Source organism: Mesoplodon bidens (genome assembly GCF_964165515.1).
Source record: "Mesoplodon bidens genome assembly, chromosome: 1".
In the NCBI taxonomy this organism is placed as follows: Eukaryota; Metazoa; Chordata; class Mammalia; order Artiodactyla; family Ziphiidae; genus Mesoplodon; species Mesoplodon bidens.
In genome coordinates, this window is record NC_138176.1 from 209,169,309 (window position 1) to 209,197,227 (window position 27,919).

At 37.6% G+C, this 27,919-nt stretch overlaps 1 protein-coding gene across 2 annotated transcripts in view; it reads left to right on the forward strand.

Annotated features, from left to right (window-relative positions):
• The window catches only part of BMPR1B (bone morphogenetic protein receptor type 1B), a 424,295-nt gene that overhangs the window by 162,552 nt on the left and 233,824 nt on the right, over window positions 1-27,919 (forward strand). The window lies entirely within an intron of this gene.

The following is a 27,919-nucleotide window of genomic DNA, read 5'->3' on the forward strand; positions in this document are numbered from 1 at the left end:
CGCCTGGTTCTCGCTGGCCTTTTTGATCAGCATGTAGGTATGTACTGCTGAAGCCCATGATCCCAGCTATTTACTTTTAGCTTTGAAGACCTCAAATAATGCAGTCCTTCATTCTTGTAATATATGGAGTTGAACCGATAGTTGGTCTTCTCCTAGGGCAATTGCTTTCACACTGTTAGGCTATGAACTATAGTAAACACATTTAAAACTATAGCATGGAAACAAAAGTTTTACAAATCAACATTTATCCTTGCTACTTAAGATAAACTTGGAATCTTCTATATTATTCTAATATATTTTTTAAAAATGCTACTTGTGACGTGGTAAGTGATTTATGACCTAGTGATAGGTCTTCACGCGAAGTTCAATGAACGTTGTTTTAGAGGCCTGCAGCCTCCCCCAGGTTATGCCTGAGGTGTGGGTCTCTAGGGGAGATGTTCTTTGGGTGCCTTATATCTAACTGGATGTTTTAACAGAGACACTTCTTTACTCCCCCTCCCCCTCCCCCTGCCATTCTCCCCCAGTAAAAGGTTCAGGCCATACAGTCTAGTTTTGTGATGTCATTTGAATTTGATTTCCTTGCTCTCCATCTGTCTTTCCTTTCCATACTCTCCCATGGTCAAGAGGGGCAGATCTTCTGTTCGTTGGGGCTTCCCTTTCATCATAGGCTGAGCCCTTTCTATATTACGGGTAAATTCTGTGATCCAGTCATCCAACCTTTGGTATGGGAATGGAGATTACCAATGAAATTAATTTTCCCAAAAATGTAAGCCCCAAGACCATGATTTTTTAGGAGCATGCTACTATGTTAGGATATACTTTGAATCATTTTTTTCTATTTGAAAAAGTTGGTGAATAAAAGGAACAATGCTGTTACTTCACTGTCATATTCTTTATTCTGTTCTTCTAAAGTAATTGTCTTTCAATTGTATATGAATATTAATAATTCTCTGAACTCTGTATTGGATTGTTGTGCCACTAGTAGAAAGAGTGTGTTCTTGCAAATTTTCACTGTTTTAGGGTTCAGAATTGCCAGGAGATTCTGCAAACTCAATTTTTTATGAGGTTTAAAAACAGATGTGGCACAGGGAGATCAGCTCGGTGCTTTGTGACCACCTAGAGAGGTGGGATAGGGAGGGTGGGAGGAAGACGCAAGAGTGAGAGGATATGGAGATATATGTATATGTTTAGCTGATTCACTTTGTTATAAAGCAGAAACTAACGCACCATTGTAAAGCAATTATACTCCAATAAAGATGTTTAAAAAATCTTTAAAAAAAAGAAAACAGATGTGGCAGACTTATTTTTCTTATAAATGGAGGTTGGTGTCTTTGACCACTTTCACCCATTTCCCTCACCGCCTGCCTCTGGCAACCACCAGTCTGTTCTCTGTATCTACGAGTTCGGTTTTTGTAAGTCCTGGGGATATAATGTGCAGCACGGTGACTAGAGTTAACAGTATTGCCTTGTATATTTGAAAGTGGATAAGACAGTAGATCTTAAAAGTTCTCATGACCAGAAAAAAAAGTTTGTAACACATTATGTGTGGTGATGGATACTAACTAATCTGTCGTAGTCATTTCATAATATATACATGTATCAAATCATTATGTTGTGCATCTGAAACTAATAAATGTTTCATGTCAATTGTATTTCAATAAGAAAAAAGGAATCATAAAACAAAACAAAACCAGATGTGGTAGGTACATTGAAAAAAGGAAAATTGATGTTAATTGTGTTTTCTCCGTGAGTAAAAAGGCATCCTGAGAAATTCTTCTAAATGTAACAACAAACAAAACCGCCTCGCCAATACACAAGGAAACTCCTCTTTCTAAAGAGCAGTCATTTCATCTTCTTTTATAAATGTAAAATATTGCCCAGAGTTTTAAAGTTTTTATTGCTTTTTGATTGTTTTTATTGAAATGCTTATTGTCTCTTGTTAAATAACTGCATTAATTATACAGCGATGGCCCACCTTCTCAACCTTTTCCAGAAGAGGCCCCCAGTTTCCATTAAAGAGTTTTATGGGGGCTTTCCACATGTCAGATTTCACACAGCCAGCTACATTCGCTTTTTATAAAGGTCTTTGAATGCAATGCCAAGGCCTCCCACTAATTGTTTTATGGGCTTGGTGTGGGATCTGCATCCCTGACTGAGGAAGCCCCATGTCAAAAGACTGTGGGAGTAATGAGTTGTCAAACATACCCAGAAAGAGCAGTAAAAAACAATCCTGGTTAGCTGTACTGTTGTTGCCAAGGAGCATAAGCAGAACACAAAACATGCCCAATGCTGACTGATTTTAAACAACGACCCCCTATTTCAGAGAATACTTATACTTCATTACATTTTTGAAAGAAAATCAAATCACAGATAGATCCGAAATGGATTTTAATGTTCATTTGAAAGTTTGGCACTGGTAAATTAGTGTTTCTTCAAGTGGTTAAAAAATACAAGTAACTAAATATTTTAATGTGTTCTTTCAAGGGGAGATAACTAATCATGGTCATCTGTGAACATTTAGTCTTGGAATAACGTGTTCGAAGTTCTTTGCTTCATTATCTTTTTTCCTCTGAAAAGGCTAAGGAAGTATGTTTTTACCCCCTATTAACCATTACATTACATGTATCTATACTAAAAAAAGTACCTTCTAAACTTTAAAGAAGAATTGTAGTGGCAGGATTGAAACTCCTATTCCCTCATCAGGGCCTGACGTTGTGTTTTTCTCAGTCTCAAGAATTTGCTTGGCATTCGGAACCTGTCTTACTTGTAGGCACTGAAAAGGATATTTTTGAGGTACATCATGAAATTAGTGTTTTTAGCTTGGTTAATGTTGACATGTGAACAGAATTATATGAGCCATACTTCAGTAAGGCCTAGAGTAGAAATATTGTATTCTGTAGGAAGGTAGTACAGCCTGTCTCCGTGCAGGTTGATAGCATTAAAACTAAATGACATATTGAGATTTTTGCAAATTTTGGAATATCTTTTTGGAAGTTGGTGAAGGAGAAAAGCGAGTAGAGTTCTTCTTTGTAATTGAAATATGCTCATTAAAAAGATTCTTATATTTTAAATAATCTTGAGTTTGCAATTCTTTATGAAAAAATTATTCTCCTTTTCTTAGCATGTTTCTTATGTGTATAACATGTGGATATTTCTTGGGTGTGGTGCATGTGTATAATACTTATGCCATTCTGTTATACTAGTAATAATACAGTATCAATGTATAATGTATAGAGCAAACCACAAATAAAACATTATACAATATTAAGTACGAAATGAGTTAGGTTTTGCTACCTTCAATTGTCTGTTAATAGTCTTTTTTTTTTTTTTTTTTTTTTTTTTTTTTTTCTTTTTTTCTTTTTGCGGTATGCGGGCCTCTCACTGTTGTGGCCTCTCCCGTTGCGGAGCACAGGCTCCGGATGCGCAGGCCCAGCGGCCATGGCTCACGGGCCCAGCCGCTCCGCGGCATATGGGATCCTCCCAGACCGGGGCACGAACCCGCATCCCCTGCATCGGCAGGCGGACTCCCAACCACTGCGCCACCAGGGAGGCCCTGTTAATAGTCTTTTATTCATACAATTATATTTTTTCTTTCAAAGTTGGTTATAAGATTGCAAAATCTAAAGCAGAGAGAAACCCTTGATGGTAATTTCCTCATCGCTGTGACTCCAAGAAATTTTAATCTCAATTTTAATATATATTATAATTATCTATCTATGTAAAATAACTTTAGTCAATATGCTATTACTTACTATATGAAAAATTATTCCTTAAAGCCAGATATTCTCTCTGGATGACCCCTTGCTGTATCTTTATTTTGAATAAGAACCAACTTAGTTGTATGATCCATAAAACCAACCATACCCTGTCTATTAAAGATAAATGTTATCTTTTACAACTTCTTCTATGAGCTTAAATTTGTCATTTTAAGTTCAGACCCCAAATTATGAAATATTTTAACCATTGCCAACACATCTTCTGTAGGTTGTGCTAAACTTTTCCCTTCATTTTCAATTCTGAGGGGCCAGATTACATAGAGTGCTTACCACTGCTTCTGTGCTGCCATTAGATCCTTCCATCCCAGTGGAACTCACATCAAAAGTGCTGTTTCATTGACTCATTTTCCACTGTGGGCCTCTAAAATGCTTAGTCATGCAAAATATTCTTGTGTATAATTAACCCATCTTTAGCCAGCTTGCTTTTCTTCGTAAGACACTTTGCTGTCATTATAATTTTTCTATTGAATATCCTGTGTGCATTTTTTATGTACATGATGGTGAAGTTTGAAAATGAAAAACAAACCCTGTGCCACATCAGTAATAGAATCCATAATAGTGTTCTGAGTTGTTTTCAGTTAATATTACAAGTTAACATATATTTAATACTTTTCTCAGTTCCAAATTCATTTCATATATATATATATATATGTCTTCTAATCCTGTAGAGGTAGCATTATGTTACTCCTGTTTGCAGATGAGAAAATTGAGTCTTAAGAGAGTTAGGAAGCTATCCCAACTGTCATGTGGCAAGTAAGCAGAGTTGGGATATAAATGCAGCAGGTTATGTTCAGTCATCTCTCAGTATCTGGGAGGGAAGGGGATTGGTTCCAGGACCCACCACAGATACCAAAATCCACAGGTGCTCAAGTCTCATAGTTCGCCCTCTGTATCTGTGAATGAGGAACTGGATAGGGTGGGCTGACTGTATAGTTACTGAAAAAAGTCCACCTATAAGTGGACCTGTGCAGCTCAAATTCATGTTGTTCAAGGGTCAACGGTACTCTGAAATTTTGTGTTTGTGAAAGGAAGTATTGAAATTGAAGGGATGGTTTAGATATTTTGATTTATTTTTTATTTTTGGTGATTGGTGTCTGGTTTACAGAGACTGCTCTCGGGTAACTACTAATAGTATATGCCCAATAATTGTTGAATGCATTCCAGAGCCCTGGCTTCAAGTTCTGGCATTTAGACTGGATACTGATATATGACTGAACCTCCTAGAACTTACGTTTCTCAGATCAAAAAAGAATGTATTTAGGTGTTGGAAAAACTGGACATGCATGTGCAAAAGAATGAAGCTGGACCCTTCTCTTACATCATACACGAAAATCAGCTCAGCATGGATTAAAGACTTAAACATAACCCTGAAGATGTATAGCTCCTAGAAGAAAACATAGGGGAAAGGTTTCATGACATTAATCTTGCCAATAATTTTATGGATGTGATATAAAAAACACAGGCAGCAAAAACAAAATAAACAAGTGGGACTACTGCTAGTGCACAGCAGGGGAAACAAATAACAGAGTAAGAAGGCAACCTGCAGAATGGGAGAAAATAGTTGCAAACCATTTATCTGATAAGAATTAATCTCCAAAATATATAAGAAATTCCTATAACTCAATAGCAAAATAACTATTAACCTGATTAAAAAATGGGTTATGAACTTGAATAGGCCTTTATCCAAAGAAGACATATAAATGGCCAACAAGAACATAAAAAATGTTTAATATCACCAGTCACTGGGGAAAAGGAAATCAAAACCACTATGAGATATCACCTCATACCTGTCAGGATGGCCATTATTTTTAAAAATACAAGTATTGGCAAGGAAGTGGAGAAATTGGAATGCTTGCGCACCGTTGGTGGAAATGTAAAATGGTGCAGCCGCTATGGAAAACAGTAAGGAGGCTCCTCAAAAATTAAAAATAGAAATACCATATGATCCAGCCATCCCACTTGTGGGTATTTATACAAAGAATTGATACCAGGATCTCTAAGAGATACTAGCACTCCCATGTTTATTGCAGAACTATTCATAATAGCCAAGATGTGGAAAACACCTGAACATCCATGGACAGATGAATGAATAAAGAAAATATGGGCTATATATACTGGAACACTCTTGAGCCTTGAAGAAGGAAATTTTGTCATATGTGACAACGTGAATGAACCTTGAGGGCATTATGCTAACTGAAAAAATCAATTCAGAGAAAGACAGATACTGCATGATTCCACTTACATGGGGTATCTATCATAGTCAAATTCATAGAATCAAAGAGTAGAATGGTGGTTGCCAGGGGCTGAGGAGTGGGGAAATGGAGAGTTACTAAACAGCAGGCATAAAGTTTCGGTTACGCAAGATGAATAAGCTCTAGCGGTCTGCTGTACATTATGCCCAGAGTCAGCAATGCTGTATTTTACACAGAAAATTTGTTAATAGAGTAGATCTCATGTGTTTTTACCACAGTAAAATAACATTAACAGTTTTTTTAAACGTGAAAAAAGTATTTTTAAAATAAGTTTAGATGAGCTGTTTTTGTATGATAGATAAGAGCAGACATACTCTTCTTGGAGAGGTAATAGTGGAAGGAGGGAGTCGTTATGAAACCTCCTTTGCTCTGTTTATCCCTACCCCTAGGCTGCTTGCAATATACTAGATGAGGTGATCTTTCAGCTCAAAGATAATTTGGGTCCCAAATCTCTTTGGCCACAATCTTTTGAAAGGTCTGGCTTGGACTGGGCCTTAGATGAATCTACAGTATGGAGCTAAATAACATGGTGAGTAAACTACTCTTGGGAGGTTGGGGGGTGTTGCCTTCAGCACTCAGTCATTTCCAATTATTTATTATGGGACCCAGTTTAAGGGTGTTATCTATTGACTAGCATATGGTGTTCTGGGGACTGTGGTATTCTCTTTCATTTTTGGAAGAAATTCCTCTTCGTTCTGAGAATAATTTTCCTTTTCCTCCCTGCCCTTAGGCATTTAAAACATTTACTTGATATATCTGTGTTACTCCTATTTGGCAACGGTAGTTACTTGTCTTCACTTTTTCTGGGACAAGCAAGGTAAAGTTGGAGCTGTAGAATTACTGAAATCATCCTACCAACTGAACTGTTTCCTTGTTTAGTGACTTCTTGCTCTTATATTTCTAGGCAAAACTTACTGTACTCATAAATTGGAGAAAAACAATATTAATTTTTTTCTTTATGTTTCTTGATTACAAAATTCGGGAAGGTAAAAGAGCCTATTGGGAGACCTAGTCCACTAAATACCTTAATTTGGAATAGGGACATTTAGTGACATTTTGTTTCATTTCAATGTAAATTTATTCTTGTTTTACCTCACCGTAATCTGTCAAAACAGAGACTTTTAAAAAAGGGTAGAGGCAAAAGTCTCAGGATCAGAATGTGTCCCAGACTTGATTTGTAGGGTGGACTATTTGCCTACCTCCCTAGCATTCATTTGCCAACTTTTCTCCTACCAATAACCTATGGTTTCCTTCTGAGTATCTATGAATTTCCAGAAAAGCAGACTTTACTTCCTGCATACATTTTAGATCAAGACAATGAGTGTATTTCATTCTTCTGGCTCTAGTGATGTATACAGGTTGGGTATGTGACCTAAGCCAATTCAGTCAAACTGAATCATAGAGCATTTTAGAACAACAATGCTTTCTTTCTTGGTGAACTTGGGGAAGGAGAGTATTTACCCTCAGGAATTGCTGGTCCCAGTGTTGGAATAATGAGCTAAAACGGTATAGTGGAGAAATGGGTCCTTTGTTATTTCGTGAACCATTGGATCAGGTCTTACCTGAAGCTCATCCTACTTCTTAACTTTTCATTTATGGGAACCAATAAATCTCCTTTATGTGTAAGTTAGCTTGAATAAAGCATTAACACTGAATGAATTTTGACTGATACATGAAAGCCTTTTGTACTTTTGCATAGACCTTCCTAATTTAATTTATTTTCCTAGAAGTAATATTTCCTGTCTGTTTAGACCTTAGTTCTTTTTTTTTTTTTTTTTTTGCGGTAGGCGGGCCTCTCACTGTTGTGGCCTCTCCCCTTGCGGAGCACAGGCTCCGGACGCACAGGCTCAGCGGCCATGGCTCACGGGCCTAGCCGCTCTGCGGCATGTGGGATCTTCCCAGACCGGGGCACGAACCCGTGTCCCCTGCATCGGCAGGCGGACTCTCAACCACTGCGCCACCAGGGAAGCCCTAGACCTTAGTTCTTTAACCTGTTAAATGCAGAGTTTGAATTGCCTGTACAAAATATCCATTGGATCACTTTTTCTCTCTTCTTCCAAGTAGTGGAACTTGTATCTGTTAGGTCAGAAATTTGCCAACCTCTCTCTTGCTATTTAGAAAGACCTATCCTGCTGCAATCCCGAGTCTAGGAATGTGGATTCCTTCAATACCACACATAGAACAGCATAAATGTCATATACTTTTAGTCAATTTCACAATGTATGATTACCTCTCTCCTTTTTTACCCAAGAAATAAGTAGTTTTTTAGAGATGCAAGTTTAGAGAAAGAGATGGACACAAGAATGATGAAGGATGATTATTTTCCCATTAATGTTCCCATTAATCTATAATTAAGAAAAAACAAGTGATAATAGGGAAGTCTAAGAATTAATAGCGCTAAAGATAAGCAGTCTGTCCCAATATGAATCAGTTAATTTTGCTGATTTACTTATTTACTTATCTATCTATCTATCTATAACAGACTGGCTCCCTAAACTTAGCCAGCTATATCCTAAATGTTGTCCATAGTTAAAGTAATTACTTTGAGAATAGTCACAGATCAGCCCAAATATTTAACCCAGTATTAGAAAAACAAATCAGAGCAGATGCCTTAAAGATATTCTAAGTCCAGGTCAAATTCACATGTAAAGAAAAGCACAGAAGTGCTTTGACACTTGGACATGGTACTAGGGGAATTTTAATAGAGTTTGGATATTCGTAAGGACATTAGCCATCTATTCAAAAAGATAATGTGAAGAACCGAGTAGATTTTTAAAGCTGAACGGTGGTGATGGTGGTGGTGGTGGTGGAAGGGTGGTATTGGTGAGAATTAACTTTTATTGGATTGTGCTGAACAGTGGCAGGCCGCAGTCAGGGCTTTATATGAATTTAGTGAATGGTACTCTGCAGCAATCCAATTTCATGCAGCAAAGATTACTTGCAAGGCATAAATTTCTTTTTCTTTTTTTCTTTCCTGTTTGTTTTTGAACATGACAGCTTTGATATATGTGACTCAACAATAAATGACTTTGTGAAATACGGTTAATGAAAAATAGGTATGTTCCTCCAGATTGCACTGTAGGACATTTAGTGCTTTTTCTTCTGAACAGATGTTTTACAGATTTTACAAAATTTGTACCAAATTCTTCTTGGTCTTATCCATAAAGAACAATTAGGCCTTATATTGCTCTGATTTTTCTGTTATGCTTGCTAGCCAGACTTTAGCAACGAGTTTTCCTATGTTCTAAAGTATTACTTAAATTAAATATATTTAAATTTTATAATTTTTCTTTAAGGCCAACCAAAATATTAGCCTAGAGGAGTTTGCTCTGGAGTTCAGGTGCATCTGCCATTTTGAATGGATGCTCCGGGGACCTGTCTTATTTTGTTTCTCTCAAGAACACCTTGTTAAATTTGGTAATCATGTCCAAAGTCAGCAATGCATGCTGAGTTTCATGAGTTATTTGGCTATGCATTGGGTTGCATTTTTTAGAGCTGTCACTATTTTCATGGAATCTTGTAGTGTTATATTGATTTATAGTTTGTGTGTGATGGCTACACATGCTTCTTGCAGTTTAAAAAAATAGTTAAAATACCTTTGAGTAGTGTTATAAGGTGGAAATCTAGTAAAGTTTAGAAAGCAAATGACCTGAAATTAACTTAACGTGTTGGCTTCTAAAAAACGTATTTAATTTAAAGCATTTTATTTTATTTTGAAACTTACTGAAAGGATAATTTTCCCTGTGGTAGAATGATAGGAGTTACTTTGAAAAAGATAGTTCCTCTCTTAAAATTAACCTAATATTTACTTTGTTTGCTTGAAAGTTATTTGTATATAATCCATTCATCCATAGTTACTGTTGCACTGACAATTACTGGTAAACTCGGATGATCTGCACACAACCAGCACAAGTCCCAGTCTTGGTGCCCAAGAAAGGGGCAGTATAAGCGGTAGTGGACAGACCAGTTCATTCACTCCTTGATGAATTGATTTGCTTCCAAACCTGCATTAATGCATTTACATTTTCAACTAAATTCTGCAAATACTGACAGTGTTACTGTGATCAAATCATTAGGTGCCTCTAGATGAGAAATAGCTGTGGCACATTTCCTGTCCCTCCTGGAACTGATGGATTAGTAATGGCATTATGTAAAAGCAAAAATAAACAATGTTGAAGATAAATGTAGAAACTATACAAGACATAGTGTTCTATGAGGGCATGGTCAGAGGTAGATAGGGAAAAATAAAATTACGAACTAACCGATGTTTGAGAGTATCACTGAAACGTCAAGCAGCCTTTTTGGTGAGAGGAGATGGGAAAAAGGGGCGTTCAGTGGGCAGAAATGGCATGAGTAAAGATAGGGAAGTACTACCAGGAAATGGTGGAGAAATGAGGTTTCAGAATAGTGAACCTTAAATAGGTTCTGCATGAAAACTGCCATGTAATGGATCTTAAATGCCAGGCCAAGGAGTGTTCAGTTAATTTTATTGGTAGAGGGGAACCACTCAGGGCTGAAAAAATTGGGACTCTGCTTAGGAAGAACTGGAATGCATTCGGAAGTTGCACAGATAGTAAATAGCTGAACTGCATCGTGGCAGAAGTAATGGAAAGAAAGAGACAAATTCCTGACATACTGAGTATGTGGAATCCATTTTATTTGGCAAATATTTGGGTAAAGAGGATGAGGGAGACTGGTGTGAAGGATAACTCCAAAGTTTTGAGGCTGAGTGTCTCTGGAATGTTGGTTATTTTATTAACAGAAATTGAGAAGTCAAAGAAGGAGCTGTTTGTGAAGAGAAAACATAGGAATTAGATAAAATGAACCTCACACGTGCTTTTTTCCCACAGCTCTAGCAGGAAAAAGTCTCATCTGATGATTAAATGCATGTATGTGTTTCTTTATATTAGTATCCGCAATCATTCTAATTTGCGAAATTCTTTTATAAATTTCTTAGATTTGGAGTTATATGCAAAAACGTGTGCTGTGCATGATGGCAGACCAATTACTTTTTTTTGAATTTTATTTTATTTATATTTTTATACAGCAGGTTCTTATTAGTCATCTATTTTATTCACATCAGTGTATACATGTCAATCCCAATCTCCCAATTCATCCCACCACCACCCCCACCACCCCCCGCAGCCTTCCCCCCTTGGTGTCCATACGTCTGTTCTCTACATCTGTGTCTCAATTTCTGCCCTGCAAACCAGTTCATCTGTACCATTTTTCTAGGTTCCACATATATGCTTTAATATACAGTATTTGTTTTTCTCTTTCTGACTTACTTCACTCTGTATGACAGTCTCCAGATTCATCCACATCTCGACAAATGACCCAATTTCGTTCCTTTTTATGGCTGAGTAATATTCCATTGTATATATGTATCCCATCTTCTTTATCCATTTGTCTATCAGTGGACATTTAGGTTGCTTCCGTGACCTGGCTATTGTAAATAGTGCTGCAGTGAACATTGGGGAGCGTGTGTCTTTTTGAATTACGGTTTTCTCTGGGTATATGCCCATTAGTGGGATTGCTGGGTCATATGTTAGTTCTATTTTTAGTGTTTTAAGGAACCTTCATACTGTTCTCCATAGTGGTTGTATCAATTTACATTCCCACCAACAGTGCAAGAGGGTTCCCTTTCCTCACACCCTCTCCAGCATTTGTTGTTTGTAGATTTTCTGATGATCCCTATTCTAACTGGTATGAGGTGATACCTCATTGTAGATTTGATTTGTATTTCTCTAATAATTAGTGATGTTGAGCAGCTTTTCATGTGCTTTTTGTCCATCTGTATGTCTTTGGAGAAATGTCTATTTAGGTCTTCTGCCCATTTTTGGATTGGATTTTTTTTTTTTTAATATTGAGCTGTATGAGCTGTTTATATACTTTGGAGATTAATCCTTTGTCCGATGATTCATTTGCAAATATTTTCTCCCATTTTGAGGGTTGTCTTTTCATCTTGTTTATGTTTTCCTTTGCTGTGCAAAAGCTTTGAAGTTTCATTCGGTCCCATTTGTTCATTTTTGTTTTTATTTCCATTACTCTAGGAGGTGGATCAAAAAAGATCTTGCTGTGATTTATGTCAAAGAGTGTTCTTCCTATGTTTTCCTCAAAGAGTTTTATAGTGTCTGGTCTTAATTTAGGTCTCGAATCGATTTTGAGTTTATTTTTGTGTATGGTGTTAGGGAGTGTTCTAATTTGATTCTTTTACATGTAGCTGTCCAGTTTTCCCAGCACCACTTATTGAAGAGACTGTCTTTTCTCTATTGTTTATCATTGCCTCCTTTGTCATAGATTAGTTGACCATAGGTGCGTGGGTTTATCTCTGGGCTTTCTGTCTTGTTCCATTGATCTATATTTCTGTTTTTGTGCCAGTACCATATTGTCTTGATTACTGTAGCATTGTAGTGTAGTCTGAAGTCAGGGGGTCTGATTCCTCCAGCTCCATTTTTTTCCCTCAAGACTGCTTTGGCTATTTCGGGTCTTTTGTGTCTCCATACAAATTTTAAGATTTTTTTATTCTAGTTCTGTAAAAAATGCCATTGGTAATTTGATAGAGATTGCATTGAATCTGTAGATTGCTTTCGGTAGTATACCCATTTTCACAGTATTGATTCTTCCAATCCAAGAACATGGTATATCTCTCCATCTGTTGGTATCATCTTTAATTTCTTTCATCAGTGTCTCATAGTTTTCTGCATACAGGTCTTTTGTCTCCCTAGGTAGGTTTATTCCTCGGTATTTTATTTTTTTTGTTGCAGTGGTAAATGGGAGTGTTTCCTTAATTTCTCTTTCAGATGTTTCATCATTAGTGTATAGGAATGCAAGAGATTTATGTGCATTAATTTTGTTTCCTGCAACTTTACCAAATTCATGGATTAGCTTTAGTAGTTTTCTGGTAGCATCTTTAGGATTCTCTATGTATAGTATCATGTCATCTGCAAACAGTGACAGTGTTACTTCTTCTTTTCCAATTTCTATTCCTTTTATTTCTTTTTCTTCTCTGATTGCCATGGCTAGGACTTCCAAGACTATGTTGAATAATAGTGGTGAGAGTGGACATCCGTATCTGGTTCCTGATCTTAGAGGAAATGCTTTCAGTGTTTCACCATTGAGAATGATGTTTGCTGTGGGTTTGTCATATATGGCCTTTAGTATGTTGAGGTAAGTTCCCTCTATGCCCACTTTCTGGAGAGTTTTTATCATAAATGGGTGTTGAATTTTGTCAAAAGTTTTTCTTCATCTATTCAGATGCTCATTTGGTTTTTATTCTTCAATTTGTTAATATGGTGTATCACATTGATTGATTTGCATATATTGAAGAATCCTTGCATCCCTGGGATAAATCCCACTTGATCATGGTGTATGATCCTTTTAATGTGTTTTTGGATTCTGTTTGCTAGTATTTTGGTGAGGATTTTTGCGTCTATGTTCGTGAGTGATGTTGGTATGTAATTTTGTAGTATTTTTCTCTGGTTTTGGTATCAGGGTGATGGTGGCCTCATAGAATGAGTTTGGGAGTGTTCCTTCCTCTTTTTTGGAAGAGTTTGAAAAGGATGGGTGTTAGATTTTCTCTAAATGTTTGATAGAATTCACCCGTGAAGCCATCTGGTCCTGGACTTCTGTTTGTTGAAAGATTTTTAATCACAGTTTCAATTTCATTACTTGTGATTGGTCTGTTCATATTTTCTATTTCTTCCTGGTTCAGTTTTGGAAGGTTATACCTTTCTAAGAATTCATCCATTTCTTCCAGGTTGTCCATTTTATTGACATAGAGTTGCTTGTAGTAGTCTCTTAGGATGCTTTGTATTTCTGCGGTGTCTGTTCTAACTTCTCCTTTTTCATTTCTAATTTTATTGATTTGAGTCCTCCCCCTCTTTTTCTTGATGAGTCTGGCTAATGGTTTATCAATTTTGTTTATCTTCTCAAAGAACCAGCTGTTAGTTTATTGATCTTTGCTATTATTTTCTTTGTTTCTATTTCATTTATTTCTGCTCTGATCTTTATGATTTCTTTCCTTCTGCTAGCTTTGGGTTTTGTTTGTTCTTTGTTCTCCAGTTCCTTTAGGTGTAACGTTAGATTGTTTACTTGAGATTTTTCTTGTTTCTTGAGGTAGGCTTGTATAGCTATAAACTTCCCTCTTAGAGCTGCTTTTGCTGCATCCCATAGATTTTGGATTGTCATGTTTTCATTGTCATTTGTCTCTAGGTATTTTTTGATTTCCTCTTTGATTTCTTCAGTGATCTCTTGGTTATTTAGTAATATATTGTTTAGCCTCCATGTGTTTGTGTTTTTTATGCTTTTTTCCCTGTAATTGATTTCTAATCTCATAGCATTGTGGTCAGAAGAGATGCTCGATATGATTTCCATTTTCTTAAATTTACTGAGGCTTGATTTGTGACCCAAGATGTGATCTATCCTGGAGAATGTTCTGTATGCACTTGAGAAGAAAGTAGTGTGATCTGTTGCTTTTGATGGAATGTCCTGTAAATATCAATTAAATCTATCTGGTCTAATGTGTCATTTAAAGCTTGTGTTTCCTTATTAACTTTCTGTTTGGTTGATCTGTCCATTGGTGTAAGTGAGGTGTTGATGTCCCCCACTATTATTGTGTTACTGTCTATTTCCTCTTTTATAGCTGTTAGCAGTTGCTTTATGTATTGAGGTGCTCCTATGTTGGGTGCCTATATATTTATAATTGTTATATCTTCTTCTTGGATTGATCCCTTGAACATTACGTAGTGTCCTTCCTTGTCTCTTGTAACATTCTTTAACGTCTATTTTATCTGATATGAGCATTGCTACTCCAGCTTTCCTTTGATTTTCATTTGCATGAAATACCTTTTTCCATCCCCTCACTTTCAGTCTGTATGTGTCCCTAGGTCTGAAGTGGGTCTCTTGTAGACTGCATATATATGGGTCTTGTTTTGGTATCTATTCGGCGAGCCTGTGTCTTTTGGTTGGACATTTAATCCATTCACTTTTAAGGCAATTATCGATATGTATGTTCCTATGACCTTTTTCTTAATTGTTTTGGGTTTGTTTTTGTAGGTCCTTTTCTTCTCTTGTGTTTCCCACTTAGAGACGTTCCTTTAGCATTTGTTGTAGAGCTGGTTTGGTGGTGGTGAATTCTCTTAGCTTTTGCTTGTCTGTAAAGCTTTTGATTTTCTGTGGAATCTGAAGGAGATCCTTGCCGGGTAGAGTAATCTTGGTTGTAGGTTCTTCCCTTTCATCACTTTAAGTTTATCATGCCACTTCCTTCTGGCTTGTAGAGTTTCTGCTGAGAAATCAGCTGTAAACCTTATGGGAGTTTCCTTGTATGTTACTTGTCATTTTTCTCTTGCTGCTTTCAATAATTTTTCTTTGTCTTTAATTTTTGCAAATTTGATTACTGTGTGTCTCGGCGTGTTTCTCCTTGGGTTTTTCCTGTATGTGACTCTCTGCACTTCCTGGACTTGGGTGGCTATTTGCTTTCCCACGTTAGGGAAGTTTTCGACTCTCATCTCTTCAAATATTTTCTCAGGTCCTTTCTCTCTCTCTTCTCCTTCTGGGACCCCTATAATGCGAATGTTGTTGTGTTTAATGTTGTCCCAGAGGTCTCTTAGGCTCTCTTCATTTCTTTTCATTTTTTTCTTTATTCTGTTCTCCAGCAGTGAATTTCACCGTTCCGTCTTTTAGGTCACTTATACATTTTTCTGCCTGAGTTATTCTGCTGTTGATTCCTTCTAGTGTATTTTTCATTACAGTTATTGTATTGTTCATCTCTGTTTGTTCGTTCTTTAATTTTTCTAGATCTTTGTTAAGCATTTCTTGCATCTTCTTGATCTTTGCCTCCATTCTTTTTCTGAGGTCCTGGGTCATCTTCCCTATCATTATTCTGAATTCTTTTTCTGGAAGATTGCCTATCTCCACTTCATTTAGTTGTTTTTCTGGAGTTTTATCTTGTTCATTGACCTGGTACATAGTAGCCCTCTGTCTTTTCGTCTTGTCTATCTTTCTGTGAATGTGGTTTTTGTTCCACAGGCTGCAGGATTGTAGTTCTTCTTGCTTCTGCTGCCTGGTCTCTGGTGGATGAGGCTATCTAAGAGGCTTATCCAATTACATTTTTTAATATCTTTTTTAAATTTATTACTTTTCCTTGAAATATAGTTGATTTATAATATGGTGGTTTCTGGTGCACAGCAAAGTGATTCAATTATATAAATATATATGTAGTATATATATCTATATACTATACTATATATTATGTACTATATATGTAGATATATACAATATATCTCTATCTTCTTTGTCAGGTTCTTTTCCATTATAGGTTATTTACAAGATATTGAATGTAGTTCCCTGTGCTATGCAGTAGGTCCTTGTTGGTTATCTATTTTATATGTAGTTGTGTGCACCTGTTAATCCCCAACTCCTAATTTATCCCTTACCCCTTACCCTTTTGTAACCAAAAGTTTGTTTCTGTGTCTGTAATTCTGTTTCTGCTTTGTAAATAAGTTTATTTGTATCATTTTTTTTAGATTCTGCAGATAAGTGATATCATATGATATTTGCCTTTTTTTAGCTGATTTACTTCACTTATATGGTAGTCTCTAGGTCCATCCATGTTGCTGCAAATGGCATTATTTCATTCTTTTTATGGCTGAGTAATATTCCATTGTATGTATATACCGCATCTGCTTTATCCACTCATCTGTCGATGGACATGTAGCTTGCTTCCATGTCTTGGCTATTGTAAAAAGTGCTGCTGTGAACAGACCAGTTATGTTTTAACCTTGGTAAACTAAAAACAGTTCAAAGATTTGAGACCTCAGTCTAATACTTGAATGATTCTTCTGTGACAGCAGTAGGTGGGGTCCACCTCTTGTTGTGTTGTCATGCAAATGAAAGGCTTAAATTTTTTTTCGAGGAGTTTTACAGTAAAACAAAAGGAGTATATTGTTTGGCCAGGTGCTGTGGAAATAAACAGCTGGCTAGGACTACTTTTTTCTTTTTCTATTGTATGTTTCAGGTGTACAGCATTATAATTCAACATCTGTATACATTACAAGGCGATTACCACCACAAGTTTAATTACCCTCCATCATATAGTTGACCTCCTTCACCTGTTTCGCCTACCCCAGGCACTACTCCCTTTTGGCCATAGGTATTAAAACATATTTGGAAGATGCGTAAAATAGGGTCCTTGCTTTGGTTTTTGATTTTGGGTTCATACCAGCTACTTTACCTGCTTATATCTTTATAAGCCCTTTTATGTATCAATTTTATTTACAAATGGTAACATGCAATTCTTTAATTCTTTTTTTTATAATTTTTTTAAAAATTTGTTTTTGGCTGCATTGGGTCTTCGTTGCTGTGCGTGGGCTTCTCATTGGGGTGGCTTCTCTTGTTGTGGAGCAAAGGCTGTAGGTGCATCGGCTACAGTTGCAGCACGTGGGCTCAGTAGTTGCTGTGTGCGGGCTCTAGGGCATGCGGGCTTCAGTAGTTGCGGCACGCAGGCTCAGTAGTTGTGGCTCTTGGGCTCTAGAGTGCAGGCTCAATAGTTGTGGCACATGGGCTTAGTTGCTCTGCGGAATGTGGGGTCTTCCTGGACCAGGGATCAAACCCCCGCATTGGCAGGATCGAACCAGTGCACCACCAGGGAAGTCTGCAATTCTTTAATTCTTAAAAGCTCCTAGACCTCACTGAAATGTGTAATGGGTAATATAAGGAGACAAGTAAACTCATAATAAGTACTTCCTGTCCTGGCATTGATATTTAATAATAATCAATTGAACAGTGAATTGAGGTGACTTTATTAAGTTACACAGAACCCATGGCATGATTTAGTTTGATATTATATTCGTATTTTATATGTTTTACACTTGACATACAGGCATAGCTTGAAGATATTGCGGGTTCAGTTCCAGACTACTGCAGTAAACTGAATATTACAACAAATTGAGTCACATGATTTTTTGGTTTCCCAGTGCATATAGAAGTTATGTTTATACTATATATGCAGTTTGTTAAGCATGCAATAGCATTATGTCTAAAAAAATGTATATACCTTAATTAAAAAATATGGTATCACTAAAACGTGCTAACCATCATCTGAGTCTTCAGCGAGTCATAATATTTTTGCTGGTAAAGGATCTTGCCTTGATGTTGATGACTGCTGACTGATCCATGGGTGTTAGTTGCTAAATGTTGGGGTGGCTCTGGCAGTTTCTTAAAACAGGGCAACAATGAAGTTTGCCAGATTGATTGACTCTTCTTTTCATGAATGATTTCTCTGTAGCGTGCAATTTACCTACAGCAGAACTTCTTTCAAAATTGAAGTCAGTCCTCTCAAACTGTGCCACTGCTTTATCAACCAAGTTTATGTAGTATTCTAAATCCTTTGTTGTTGTTTCAACAGTCTTCACAGCATCTTCACCAGGAATAGATTCCATTTCAGGAGACCAGTTTCTTTGCTCATCCATAAGAAGCAGCTCCTCATCCATTAAAGATTTGTCATGGGACTGCAGCAATTCAGTCGCTTCTTCGGGCTCCACTTCGAATTCTCATTTTCTTGATATTTCTACCATATCTGCAGTTCATTCTTCCACTGAAGTCTTTATCCATGAGGGTTGGAATCAACTTCTTCCAAATTCTTGTAAATGTGGTTATTTTGACCTCTTCCCATGAATCACAGGTGTTCTTAATGGCATTAGAATGGTGAATCTTTTCCAGAAGGTTTTCAGTTGACTTTGCCCAGATCCACCAGAGGAATCACTATCTATAGCAGCTTTTGCCTTATGAAATATATTTCTTAAATAAGACTTGAAAGTCAAAATGACTCGGCGATCCATGTGCTGCAGAGTGGTTGTTGTGTTAGGAGGCATGAAAGCAACATGAATCTCCTTGTACATCTCCATTAGAGCTCTTGAGTGCCCAGGTGCATTGTCAATGAGCAGTTATATTTTGAAAGCAATCTTTTTTTTCTGAGCAGTAGGTCTTAACAGTGGGCTTAAATTATTCAGTAAACCATATTGTAAACAGATGTGCTGTCATCTGGGCTTTGTCCCATTTATGGAGTACAGGCAGAATAGATTTAGCGTAATTCTTAAGACCGTGTGATCTTCAAAATGGTAAGTGAGCATTGGCTTCAACTTAAAGTCACCAGCTGCATTAACTCCTACCAAGACAATTGGCCTCTCCTCTGAAGCTTTGAAGCCAGGCATTGACTTCTCTCTAGCTGTGAAAGTCATTGATGGCGTCTTCTTCCAGTAGAAGGCTGTTTCCTTTACACTGAAAATCTGTTGTTTTGTGTAGCCACCTTCATGAATTATCTTAGCTAGATCTTCTGGACAAGTTGCTGCAGCTTCTACATCAGCACGTGCTGCTTCACCTTGCATTTCTATGTTATGAAGATGATTTCTTTCCTTAAACCTCATGAGCCAACCTCTGCTAGCTTCAGACTTTTCTTCCACAGCTTCCTCACCTCTCTCAGGATTTATAGATTTGAAGAGGCTGACGGCCTTGCTCTGGGTTAGGTTTTGGTTTAAGGAGATGTTGTGGCTGGTTTGATCTTCTATCTAGACCACTAACACTTTCTCCATATCAGCAATAAAGCTGTTTTGTTTTCTTATTATTCATGTGTGTTCACTGGAGTAGCACTTTCAATTTCCTACACGAACTTTTTGCAGTCACAGCTTGGCTGTTTGCCACAAAAGGCCTAGCTTTCCACCTGTTTTGGCTTTCAACATGCTTTGTTCAGTAAGCTCAGTCATTTTAGCTTTTGGTTTAAAGTGAGAGGCTTGCAACTTTTTCTTTCACTTAAAAACTTAGAGGCCATTGTAGGGTGAGTAATTGGCCCAATTTCAATACTGTTGTGTCTCAGAGAATAGGGAGACCCAAAGAGAGGGAGACTGGTGGTGGGAGGATGGCCAGTTGGTGGAGTGCTCAGAACACATACAATGTTGATTGATGGCTTGCCATCTTATATGGGCATGGTTCATGGTGCCCCAAAACAATTAGGATAGTAACATCAAAGATCACTCATCACAGATCAGCATAACAAAAATAATAATAATGAAAAAGTTTGAAATATTTCAAGAATTACCAAAATGTGACAGAGACATGAAGTAAGCAAAAGCTGCTGGAAAAGTGGTGCTGATAGACTTGCTCAATGCAGGGTTGCCACATTCAGTCTGTAAAAAATAAAATATCTGTGAAGCACAATAAAGAAAAGTGCAATAAAATGAGATATGCCTATATTTTCCAACTGTTTTAGATAGGGGTAAAGTGATTTTATTTATTCCCTTAAGATTCATTCAAAAAAACCAAAATGATTTATGACACAGCTCATTGAATAGTTTTCATAACACATGTACTTAAAATCTACCAAAGCCAATGCCTCCTCACAATTCCAGCTTCCTTAGAGTGAGGAACATGAAACTTGGCTTAGGTAATGGTTTAAGAGATTCCCAAATAATACAGGGAGTGTCTTAGAGCACTTCTCTTACTTCCCACTGAGGTTTCAGTTGTAGTCAAAGCCATCATTAAACATTCGTTTGGTATTGCCTTGGGGGATTGTGGCATATTTTAAAAACTTGGGCAGGGTGACATGCAGTGGAGAAGTGTAAATTAGGAACAGTTGGAACATTTAATATGTTCCAGGAGCTATGCAGTTTTCTCTATTTCCACATCGTATTTGTTCTTCATTAACATTTTTTTTTTTTTTTTTTTTGTGGTATGCGGGCCTCTCACTTTTGTGGCCTCTCCCGTTGCAGAGCACAGGCTCCGGATGCACAGGCCCCACAGCCATGGCTCATGGGCCCAGCCGCTCCGTGCCATGTGGGATCCTCCCGGGCCGGGGCACGAACCCGTGTCCCCTACATTGGCAGGCGGATTCTCAACCACTGCACCACCAGGGAAGCCCCTTCATTAACTTTTGTTTCACTCTGTTATCTCACTGCTGAAACTGTCTTTGCAAAGGTCATGAATTACCTCTTGTTGCAAAGTCTGTTGGCCTCTTTCTAATCCTTCTGTGGTATCGCAGGATCATTTGACACTTAGGTGTTCTCTTCTCAAAACTCTGTACTCTGCACTCTCCTAACTCACTTCTTACCACCTGTGCTGTTGCTTCCGTTTCCTTTACAGGTTTCTCCACTTCCTCTGCCTCCATTTTTGTTGCTCCCAGGAGTTTACTCTGAGGCTTTCTTTGCTGGCCCTCTCCTGGTCACTCCATATGCTTTCATGATTTCATTTACCATTATTAAATACTGATGGCGCTCATGTTCCTGTTCCCAGAACAGGTCTCCTCCACACACGCCAAACCCTCTTGTATTGTATGGTTTCTACAGATCCCCCTTGGAATGGGTTTTCTCAGTTGTCAACAAGATGATTTCCTTGAATATTTGTGTCAAGTGAACCAATGGTTCTTAAGGTGTTTTTGAAGTTTTTTTGCCACCCCCACCCCCCAGATTTGCTTCTTTTTCTATGTTCTCTCTCTTAGGAAACCACTGTTGTTCTCCCTGTTGCCAAAACCAGAAACTGAGGAGTGGTCCATGAAGTCTTGACTGCTCTCTGTTTCCTCGACTCAGTTTTTAAATCCTGCCTGTTCTATTTCCGTAATACTTCTTGAGTGTGCCTCCCATTCTCTATTTTGATTACTACAGCCTTAGTGAAGGACTCCATCATTTCTCAGTTGAATCACCATACCTGTCCTCTTGACTGGTCTCCCTGCAACCGGTTTTGCTTCTTCCATTCTGGTATCTGTTTTATAGTCAAAGTGACTTTTCTAAGACATGTTCTTGAATGGTTCCACAGAATAAAGTATAAAATCCTCAGTATGGCGTATGAGGCTCTTGATACATGGTGCTGCTTCAGTCTTTGGATTTTGTATTTCATCATGTGTTGTGTGGTTAACTGCCAGCAGTCCTCAGAACCTGTTCCCCTGTAGCTCAGACCTGCCCTGTTCCCTGCTATTCCAGGTGAGCCCTCTCTCACTTCCCTGTGCTCCTGTGGCACAGTATTTAACTCTAAGACAGTAAACTGCAATCATTTGTTTTCTTATTCTTTCTTAAACTTTTTTTTAAGTGTTGATAGATAGGGACTGTGGCTTTTTTCCATATATACTTATTGTATTTAGCATATGGCTAATAGATATACAATAAGAATGTTGAATGAGGGGCTTCCCTGGTGGCGCAGTGGTTGAGAGTCCGCCTGCCGGATGCAGGGGACACGGGTTCGTGCCCTGGTCCGGGAGGATCCCACATGCCACGGAGCGGCTGGGCCCGTGAGCCATGGCCGCTGAGCCTGTGCATCCGGAGCCTGTGCTCTGCAACGGGAGAGGCCACAACAGTGAGAGGCCCGTGTACTGCAAAAAAAAAAAAAAAAAAAAAAGAATGTTGAATGAATTAATGAGTAACCAGACTAAGATGAATAAAACCTATTTTCAACTGTCAAGTACCTTATTGCCTAGTGAGAAGTTTTACAAGTACAAATAATTTTTAAAAGCCATCAACAAACAATTACAACGTAGTGTGGTAGGAGCTGTTAAATGTCTGTTTTCAAGTAAGAAGTCGTTAAATGCTAATATCTCAAGGGACTGTCTCTTGAGGGGATATAATAGAATTAAACAAATTTTCATGGCATTCAACCATGTTTCTTTGAAATGAGGTCTTATTATAACACTTAAGGTATTCAGAGTACTTTAAAGAACGTTTTTATTGACTCTTTAAAAACTTTGCTCTGTCTTGTTTTGTCAGTTTTATGAGGACTCAGCAAAAGTGAGGCAGGATGTTTTAAGTTTCTAGATATCTTATTTGGCTAGTTGGGATGTATGAGGATCATAGCTTATTTTTCTTTTCCTTTCTGAAACTACTACAACAATTTCTATTATCTAATAAGATTTCACGTGACTTTATGCTTTATAGTTAATTAGCTAATTACAAGAAATATAGTGGTTTTTTCCTCTGAAGCAATTTAAGAAGACATAATGCATTTTTAAGAACGTGGGCCTATTACTTTTATGATCCCTCAGATTTAAAAATGCCATCATGACATAATTTTCCTCATAACAATGGAGTAAAATATTGCTGAACAAATTAGTGACAGCTTCTGAATTTTAAAGTTTTAAATGATGTGTGTCATGGACTTTTAGAATAGTCAGCACTGTGAATATTAACTCTGAGATTGCCAGTGCAGAATCTGTTTACTTGGTTTTCAGATCATGTCCCTCAGGGCTCTAGAATTCTGAGGGGTGTCTAAGGAGCCCTGTAGGGAAGCTGAAGAGTAGGTGGGCAGGCTGTTGGTGAACTTCTGTAGCCCTCTTGCCTCTTCCACTCTTCAGTCATATCTGCTGCCTGTTGGCCTTTATCTGTTATCTGTTGGCCTTTCTTTGTAAAGGATATTATTTAAGGGGAGAAAAACTTTGAAAATACCTCAAACTGTTGGTTCAGTTGATGCAAATATTCAAGGAAGTCACCTTGTTGACAACTGAGATAACCCATGAACGTAGAAAATGTACAAAACTTTTGCACGAACTGTTCTTTCCATGTGTCACCTACACTGACATCCTGAAAGACAGTGAGGGGGAACTGTACATTGAAAAGTGCTAGGCAAGCAGTGTGTCCTATCTCATCTGTTTTCCATCAGAGACTTTGAGTCACAACGTGGTATTTCCATGGTCTGGTCTTTAGAACCTGTGAACCAAGGCCTGACTAGGTTTAGGGGGAGCTTGAGGTGGAAATTTGGGGCTTGGGAGAAACAGAATTTTAATTCTTCTTACGAGCAAGGGAAAGCATTGCTGATCTTGCCAGTTTCATGGTGTTCACATCATAAGCTTAAGGACTTTATGCCAGGAAGCTGAGGGTCAGGTCATAGTTTTATAGAGTTTGGCCAAAGGCAGTTCCAAGAGAAGAGTAAATGTTTAAAGGTGCTGACCATTACCCGAACTTATTCTTCCATTCTTTTGGTCCCTTTCTTCTCTCCCCTGCCCCAAATAGGGTTATCCTAGGTGCAAAATTCAGGTCACTACCATGGTAACCACACACATAGAACAAAAAAAGAGTGATGTTTGCTTTAATTTCATAATGATGGGAAGGAAAACTACACAAGGAGATGCTTAGAGGTGACACAGATGATGGTATAAAAATCTGTCTATAAGAGAGAGGTTGGAATGGACTTTGCCCACAAAATAATTTATATCTTAAGAAGCAGGATCTAGGGAGTAACTGCATCTTTTTAAACACTTTAAAAAGTTGGCAGTGTTGATTCAAAGTGCTATTTAAAAACTCACTTTTAAAATGACATGTTTTGGGGAAACCGTAACTGTCAGTTTGAAAGATGGGATTCTTTTCAGCAGAGCTTGTAAAAATATCCATTGCCGTATGTGAGGCAGGTTTAGGGTAGTTTATCATAAATAAATGAGTTTGTCAAATATATACGTACACACACACCCTTTTTTGGCCTCAGAGAAGAAATTCCAAGGCCATAGATATAGAAATATTGTGCATTTTTACAGTACGTGTCACAGATACGTAGAAATTTGATTACTACACATATTAAGAGGAGACAGTTTAAGAACAGGGATTAATCATACCTGGGGCAAAGATAGTATTGGAGGTTATCACGATTTGTGGACGTGGTTGGACTTGGGGGTCTTTGGCAGTGGTTGAGGGGGACATCACTCAGATATCTAACTCATCCTTCGTTGCACTGATGACTTATACAAGGAACATTATCTTCAATTGTGGTCAACTCCATTTGGCTCAGACTATTACAGTAGCTACTATAGCTTTGTTTCTAATTATAAAAGCAGTATATATATATATATATATATATATATATATTTTTTTTTTTTTTTTTTTTTTCTGTATGCGGGCCTCTCACTGTTGTGGGCTCTCCCGTTGCGGAGCACAGGCTCCGGACACGCAGGCTCAGCGGCCATGGCTCACGGGGCCAGCTGCTCCGCGGCATGTGGGATCTTCCCAGACCGGGGCACGAACCCGCATCCCCTGCATCGGCAGGCAGACTCTCAACCACTGCGCCACCAAGGAAGCCCAACTTGGCTCAAACTATTACAGTAGCTACTATAGCTTCGTTTCTAATTATAAAAGCAGTATATTTTTGTGATTAGAGTTGTGTTCAGTTCTCCTACCCAAAGATAACCTCTGTGAACATGTTGGTGTGTCTTTTTTCCTCTTTTTTGTATGACTGTGCATATTATGTACAAAAGATGGATATGTAATATGTTTTCATATAATGTGCATATATATTAAAATTGGAATCAAACTATGCATATAGTTTTTGTGTAGGTTTTGTACACTGCATTTTTATTTCCTTTAACAGTTCTTCCTCATGTGCCTGCCGTAATCTAGGACTTTTTCTGTCCCATTAAATTTTCCTTGAAAGCATGACACTCAATGACTTCTTAATATTCTATTATCTCATAATTTATTGAATTATCTTCTTATTGTTAGACATTTACATTGTTTTAGCTTTTTGCTATTATAAATAATATTAATTTTTTAACCTCTAGAACTCTTTTCTATTTGAACATACCTGATTATTTCCTGAAGAAAAACTCCAAGAAATGTAATTATAAATTTTAATAATCCTCAATTTAATGGCACTGTGTTTGGGGAGAATTAGGTGAACCTAAGCTTTCATAGAGCCCAAATAATAGGATTATTCAGGAGAAAATGGTAAGCCATAGTTACTCTGATTGCCTTTTCAGTAATCCAGCATTCTGGTTGGATTTTAAATGGCCTAGTCTTTAACATCACTTTAATGTAGGTGTATCCAGGTTCTAACATAGTGTGGTTGCTCAATGTGTAACGTATATTTGTTTTGACAGATAGTGTCATTAGAAACTGAGTCATTCATTTCTTGTTACTGTTCTCAGAGATACCTGAGACAGTCTGAACACCCAATTCTCATGCATAGAACAGCTTTTAGAGCCTAATATCTTACACACATCTGGGTCACTGATGCTGTGAAAACATTCCACTTTACCATGACCCCACTGAATAAAAGAAAAGGAAAAATTTAAGAGAAAAGAAAATTCCTACATAGTGCAGAGGTATTCTATTGTGCTCTATGATAATCAACACATTTTGCTTTTACTGTTGAATTTCAAACTACGTCTGGTATGTTGTTCTTTTGGATACACCTTGCAGTAGTTATTGGCTATAAGGTGAAGGATAACTGGTGGTTCTCTCTCCCCTACCCCTCCTTTCTGTCCTGCCCTCTGTGCCTTTGTGTTTGTGTCTCATGTCTATTTTTTCAAATACGTGATTTGGTTCATTTCAGTCATTTTTAGCATCCACAGATATTTAGTCAAGTATTTAGTATTATCGTGAAATGCTTCACAGATTCGTCATATGAAATAATTGGTTTCTCTTTAGTGCTAAGTCATAGCAAATTATCATCGTTTTCTAGGTTGGTTTTGTAGAGTGTTAAATGCTATTTAAATTTCACTTCGATATGAAGCCATTTATTTTTCTCCTCATCACTGAACATAGCAAGAACTAATCAACTGAAGTTTTTCTCCTTTTTATGAATACATCAGTCTACCCCTGACTCACGTGCATGTTTCTGCCTTTAGGTCAGTGGGAACTTTTCCCAGCTATGTTTTTTTTTCCCCGCTTCATTCCTTATTTCTCTCAGGAACAAATGGCTGCATAGTTAAACATTAGAAACTTGTTGCTGAAGGTGCTAACCTAAACATCAGTGCCAGGATACGACTGAAACTTAATAGACTAATTAATCTGTCTACTGCACCTCTGAGCTGGGAATTATGTACAATGGTCTGTACTTTCAGAACTGAGAGTCTGGGATCCAAAGTAGAGAAAATGCAACTTTTGTGTGCTTTACACATCAACATGCAATTAAGATTGGGTTCTTTTAGGAAACAGATTCTGAAAATGTAGCTTTATCCCATCACATGTTTTGGAAGTAAGATACTGCAAGATTCTGTGTGCCTTTTTGTTTCAGTTTTCTTCTTTTATATTTTATAGTAGTGCTGAACAAAGCCCTCACATTATTTGATCCAAATAGCCTTCTGACCTCCAGAGGAGCCAACTTCTATAGACTCCCACAATTTCTGTATTATCTGTTCCAGTGTATATGCTCATTAACAACCACAGTCATTCCTAGAAAAAAATAGGAACTTGAAGCTTGAATGACATTTTAAAAAAGTGTTTATGTTATGAATTCCTGACTGTGCTATTTATGCTCCTATCAGTAAGAAGATTAACTTTATTAATTTTATTTCCCCTTATATTCCTTTTCTCCCTTCCTCATTTTAGAGACAGTTTAAATATTCTTCAAGGGCAGTTAACATTTGACTGCCACTGAATTCACTATCAGCGCTGGATAGAAGCCAAAATGAAAAAAAATCTGTTTATGTTAGCCTGTCAGTGTCTGGTTATGCATCTCTCTGGGTCTTGTGAACTCACAGAAGTACCAAATAAACCCTTTTCTGTTAGGATTTTATTTACAGCAGACTTTTAATATTTTGGTAGTTTGTGGATTTGGAAGCTCTCATTAGGCCACCAAATGTCTGTTGAGCACAGGGCGGGCACTCTTCTAGACACTGCTGATAAAGTGGTGAACAAGACTGATGCTTCCCAGCTCTGTGGAGGCTTACAGTCCAGTAGCAATAGTCATACACAAAGTAAACACAAAGAGTAATACTGTAACTCAAGACAAGGCTGCTTATTATGTACACAGTGAAACAAACTGAAAGGACAGAGAGTGACTGGAAGATGTGTGAGATGCTGTTGTAGCCAAAGTGTTCAGTGAATAGCTTTCAGGGAGGCAGTGTTAGAGCTGAGAACTAAAGGATGAGGTGGTAGCCTTTGGGTAGATGCCGTTTTCATTCGGTTATTGGCAGTCACTTTACCGAAAGGA